Below are 6383 nucleotides of genomic sequence, written 5' to 3'. Positions count from 1 at the left end.
GAGTTGTATTGTGCATTGACCTTGAACTGCCCTATTTTAGGTTCAAGAATAAATCATTATTAAAGCTGCAATAACTCACGTTTTATGGACACTAGGGGGCAGAGGAGCAAACAAACAGGTGCTAATTGACTCCAGCAGCAATGAAGCAACATTAATTTGTTTCGGTCCACTTGAAAAACAACGTAAAGGAATTGGATTGGATTTCCCAAAGAAAAATTATGGAGATGTTTTTACATAATTATAATTATGTCGGTATCTCATTTGATAATTTTGTGTCTTAGAAATATGAGAAAAGATCTCAAAATGAAGGTCCGGTCAATATTATCTCATAATAATGCAGCCTTTATTGTGGTAACCTGATTAAATTCACATCTATTTCCTCCTTCATTTGATGCTTTCTCGTGATTATGAGATGCAGATATCATAATTATGAAAGAAGTTATATCTTTTAGATAAGGTCTCCAGTTTATTGCGATTTAGTGAATGTGATGCACCAACTCCTGAGAAAATTATCAGTCTCTTTAGCTGCGAGATAATAATAATATATAATATATATATGTATATATATATATATATATATATATATATATATATATAGTAATAGTAATAATAATCATAATCATAATCATTATTATTTTATTTTTATAGCACTTTTCAAGCTGGGAGAACAAAGTGCTTTCCATAGACAACAACAATCACAAATATAAAAATAAAAACTAAAGAACAGCAAAATAAAAGCACACAGTTAAAAGACTGTATAAAAGAAATTTACAAATAAATCAACCAAAAGGTAGAAGAAATTAAACTATTATATTAACTATTAATAAACGTAAAATCAGGTGGTTGCACAACAGAGCCGTATGTAAACAAATAAGATGAGAGATGTTCCAGTTTCTTCACCAGCTCGTCTCTACCTGTGTCTGTCTGCTGTTTGCTGCTTTAATAAGGAAGTCACATTGAGATTGAGATCTCATTTACGTACAAGCGAGTACAGCAAAAGGAAACAAAATAAAGTGGTGAGACTGAATTGTACAGTAAATGCGCCGAAAAACCAAAACAATATTAGGTAAAAGAGGCTAAAAGCCAAAGAGTGCAGAGTGGGTGATGATGCTACATCAAAAGGAAGAAGGGATGTGACAACACTGTTGCTAGGTGACTAATAATACAAATGGATGTCATCTTGTTCAGTTTTCAAAATGGTTATGTCATTTTCTGCATTTCTGTGCTAAGAACACGAACAACAGTAACTAACAAATAACTGATTTAAAAACATGAACATATACAAGCTGTGAACTCAAGAGGTTTTCGGAAAGTTTCAGTGGGTCATTCAAGTCAACATTTCAAAAACACAACTCTACCTGGATGCCCAGTAACTCATAAATTTGTAAAATTATTTGTCATAAATATTGATTAGATCAGCTTTGCATTGCATCTTAGAGTGGGGATGGAATTGAGAACAGCATCAACAGTAGAACATGTATTTGGTGACAGTGGATGAATCTACCGTTGGGTTCTTGGATGTCCACTGGACATGTTTTGTTTTTTTTGCCTGAAACATTTGTCCAAGTTGTCCCAAAAAGACAACATAGATATGTCTATGTCCTCCTCTGCAGCTTTCGTACATGTCAGTATGTGACCCTATATGCTTCCAACCTCACACTGTGCTCCGTGTATATTCTGTATGTGTCAGGTTAACTGCCAATGTGCAAAATGGACAAATTCCTGATGGCTTGGCAGTGGGTAATAAAAGCCGAATTATGCACATGTGGCTGATGCTGGGCCGTGACTAATATGATGTGTGTATGGAAAGGGTAATCTGCGGAGTCAAGCTCCCAATAACTTCCCCCAGGGGGTAATAAAATCCATATTGTATTACCTAATGAGACCAACGCTGCTCTTTCATGTAATTCAAGGACTTATTAATGCAGCAGGTGAACACTTAATCTTCTTTCATTGCAAATGTCGAGAATTAAATCAATAATGTGGAAGTGCATTTATCAAAGGTATAAATTACAAAAAAAAGAAAAAGGGATCAGCGAGCCAAGAGATGTTTCTCATTTTCATTTGTTATTCGGCCTCAAATAATAAGGTGAAGATCTTGTTTTTTAACATATTAAAACGCCCACAGAAGAAAATCAAAAGCCTATTTTGCTTTTAAAGCTCTGGCTTTTACGTATGGAGCTAATAACAGAGCATAAAATTAAATTACTCACATTATTGCCCATGCACAAGGAGATTTAGGAGGGATAAGCAGTATGGGGATAATCTAGACTTAAATCACATGCTGCTTTGCAATATATTTTTGCTCAACTTTGTCTGTAACCCAAAGGCTGAAAAGGTCCATGGTTACTTGGTGAGTGAAGGGTTTCACATGACGACTAAAGGCCTCAGTATGCTTCAAGAAAAGTGTGTCTGATCTTCCAACAGCACCAGCTTTCTGACGGCTGAATTGAGTTGAGGGTTGTGTCCATTTTTGTAACTTTCAGAAACAGACGATCTGACAATTACAAGTCTACTTTATGCAGCAATTAGCCAAGTGTGCAGAAGTGTTTGATAGTGGATGTATTATAAGAACTGGATACCGGACTTAAAGATGCCGCCCAGTCACTTGAATGAAAATTGCTCAGGACTTCCTAAAAACTTTGTCCCAGATGGACGTAGCAGTGCACGCTTCAACGAGCTCTGAGACTCAGCCTGTGCTGAGTGCACCTTCAGCTGAATAATACATACATACAATATGAGAACAGTATTTGATGCATGTCAAGTATGAAGGCATACAGAGTATGCAAATTATGTTTTCCTATAATTTGTATATTTGGTCTCACACCTAGTGTTATGTTCTGGTTCAACAATAGCGTGGACTCAAATGCAGACACAAACAAGTCTTTTAAAAGGTGTAACAAAGAATTTATTACACAAATATTAAATGTACTGTGAACAGGACTGGGGTTCCTGGAGGTCCGAAACGTGGCAGTAATAATGTCAATACTTAAATCACGGAACGGGGGGCAAGGGGAGGGGTGTCCAGGAATCCTTCCAGAGGGACAGATGAATCCACTTGAGCTCCGAGCGGTGGAATGGCGTCGGAGAGTGAACAGACAGGTAAGTAAACTAAGGTAAGGATCCAGGTCGAGGAGGAGCAGAGTTTAGGAGTGAGTAGGCAGGTTGGAACCAGCAACAGCTGGCCGCTGAACAGACCTGAGCAGAGAACAAAAACAAGGTGAGCCCAAAAATCCCAAAACACAAGCATGAGCAAAGTCAAGAGCAATAAACTAAGAGAGCCTGAATGTGTCTAGTACCACTGAGGGCGACCGAACGATCTGGCGATGACTGGCAGGAAGACCGGGGTAGATATACTGCAGGTGTGTGTGATGATAGGATAATTGCTGTCAGCTGCTCCAGCAGTGCCTGCCCAGGAGGAGGAGGAGGAAGGCCACACCTCTCAACACACTGACAGACTAGACAAACCAGGGAAAAACACACAGGAGACAAAAGGGCAGGGAAACAGAGGAAACAAAAGGAAACACTAGATTGCCAAGGTGAAATCATGACACCTACATACATGGAAATTGAAGTCTCCCTTGTAAGCCCCGGGCTGCGAATCTATTGATTATTAATACATTGAAATCAGAATAAAGACCCCCCCAGATATGAGTAGATTTATGTTGTTCGACATAATTTAGTCCATCTAAATGTCACTATAATTTAGCACTATTTAGTTGTACATGTACATTATGATAGTCAATTTGAGAATTTATCAGCAGTTAGTAAAAGTAATTTGATCTGCAGGGAAGTCTAGTCCCAGTTGCAGCCGTGCCAGCAGCACAAGGAGCAAAAATCTTTGTAAATCGATTATCACAAATAAAAAATCATCTCTATTTAAAGTTCCAATTAGAAGTGAGGTCTCCTGTAGGTTTAATCTTGGGGTCGTTGTTTTCTGTCGTTGCTGATATTTGTCTGTTTACATATACTGTATGTGGCCATGTCTACTCTTAAGTGTTTTTTGTCACTGTTATCTATTTATTTGTTTGAATGCCGTTGAGGTGGCCAGCTTATTCGCCACTGCTTTTTTTGTTTTTTGAAGTGATATGGTTTGACTAAGATTGTGATTGTTATTGGTATTATCGCATTTATTTTCCTTCATTGGCTTTTAATTTGTAAAAGAATGAAAACAAATAGTCCTTCGAAGAGGGGGTTCGGTGGCGGGCCCAAAAATAAAATAATAATAATAATAATCTTGGGGTAAGACAAAAAGGTCAATAAAATATTTTTTTAGGTTACGGTTTTGCTAGCTTATCCAAAAAGTGACGAGACGACCCAGTGCGAGCCAATGAGAATGCGGGCACACAACACTCAGTGTGACGCAGGACGTAAGGCACAGCCCCCGGATGAAGTTTTTAGGGAGTCCCTGCAAAATTGACTCATGAGGCACTCAAGCCAAAAAAAAACTTTTCTAGCTTCCAGCTTTAGTTCTGCGTTGTGCGGTCCATACAACATTCATGGTTCTAAATTCATAATACAGTACAAAGATTAGTAACTGACCTTGTTTGCAGTTTGAGGTGTCCTGTCAGCAGTCTCTTTTATAATGGTGGTGTATGGGGAAAATTATGTTTGAGGCTGACTTAAATGCAAAAAAGTAATTTGGGTGAATGAATCCTTTAGTACTACAGTACTGCATTTAACCACCGCACTCTTTAAACCAAGGTAAGAAGCTGCAAAGCCATTACTAACTTGGTCTTACAAAGGCTTTCAATGATCTTAAGCCAACTGTACTTTTCGGGCCGTTGTTCCAGATTTCTGCTTTCTGGTTTATTCCTGTCCTCTATTGAGTACCTAAAACACTGGAGTTCACAGCTAAAGTATTTCTAGCAAAGGGGATTCCACTGCCTCCTTTGCCAGCTACTTAGACTGTGACCATCAGACGCTTTGGCATCCTCTGTGGTGATACTGGGAGGAGGGTTTCAGCTGCTGCTGCTTTGGACAGCACACAAAGAACAGACACAGGACTTGTCTTTACCTCAGGACACCTCTCACTTGCTCCATTCTACCGGAAACTCTCGCAGGATTTTGTTGAATTCATATCGTTTCTAACAAAGACCAGCACGGATGCTCACACAAACTAACAAGTCCTTGATACTTCCAGTTGCACCTGATTTTAAAATGAGAAAGTGCTGGTGAATAATTGCCAGTGTCGGAGCAGAGTGTCGCCTGTGAGGTTTTGGAGTGTTTCTTCCTCTTTAATGAGCTTCTCCGTGCCAGCAGTTGTGTCTCGTGTGGCTTTTTCAGGGAAGGATGGCATGCTGTATAATTAATGAGCAGGTGTTAAATTCACAGCAGGGAAATAGTGCTGATCGCTCACCTTTAAGGACAAACGCTTTGCCAGAGGATACAGAAAGTGGAGCAGCGTGAGACTGTGATAGGACGGTATGTTTACACCAGTGTGCAAGACGACCACTGCTGTCAGGTCTGAGGAGGGAAAACTCCATGATGGAGCTGCCGATGAGCTCTGAGGAGAGATAGCGGTTGGTCCTGGACAGAACGGGAAATGAACAAGTCAAACACATAATCCTAGTCTGTTCTGTCCATAGAAAGTTGAAAGTATTTGATCAAGGTAGGATGAAGGTTGAGTTCTTATAGGGCCCAAAGGTATTGCTGAAACGATACCCGAGTTTAGGTATCGAAACAGAAACGGCTAACGTGGCTCTAGAGATGACAATGACAATGTCTGTCTGTCCACCGCTTTCGTCTAAAATATCTCAACAACTATTGGAGGGGTTTCCATGAAATCTTGTGCAGATATTCATGGTCCTCAGAGAATGAATCCTAATGACTTTGATGATCCTCTGACTTTTCCTCTAGCGCCACCAGCAGGTCAAAGTCTTCACTCCTCTAGTGAAATATCTCAACTTCTACTTAATAAACTGCTGCAACATTTTATGATATTAATGGGCCGGGTAACCATTTCAATCTGTTCAATACTTTCTAATTTATGACCAAATACCTGCAGAAAAAATGACATTCCCATCAGCTGTTCTTTTATTTTAGTTCTAATGTTAGCATGCCAACATTTTAAACCAGTGGTTCCCAAACTGGGGGGCGGGACCCCTACGGGGGGCCCAGAGTTATAAAAAGGGGGGTGCAGCGTTGCTAAATATCAATGATGCATGGTTGTGCACTGGCCTGGGGGTTAGGGATAGATCTATCAATCTACAAAAGGGGGCCCCTGCAGAATAGGTCTGGGAACCACTGCGTAAAACTAAGATAGTGAACAAGTTAAACATTATAACTGCTAATTATCAACATGTTAGCGTTGTCATTGGAAGCAAGTTAACATTCTGATGCTAGCATTTAGCTTGACGCACCACTATACCTGAGTACAACCT

Source organism: Sebastes umbrosus, chromosome 11 (genome assembly GCF_015220745.1).
Source record: "Sebastes umbrosus isolate fSebUmb1 chromosome 11, fSebUmb1.pri, whole genome shotgun sequence".
NCBI classification, from domain to species: domain Eukaryota; kingdom Metazoa; phylum Chordata; class Actinopteri; order Perciformes; family Sebastidae; genus Sebastes; species Sebastes umbrosus.
The sequence above is the reverse complement of the archived record's forward strand: the minus strand, read 5'-3'. Positions refer to the sequence as shown.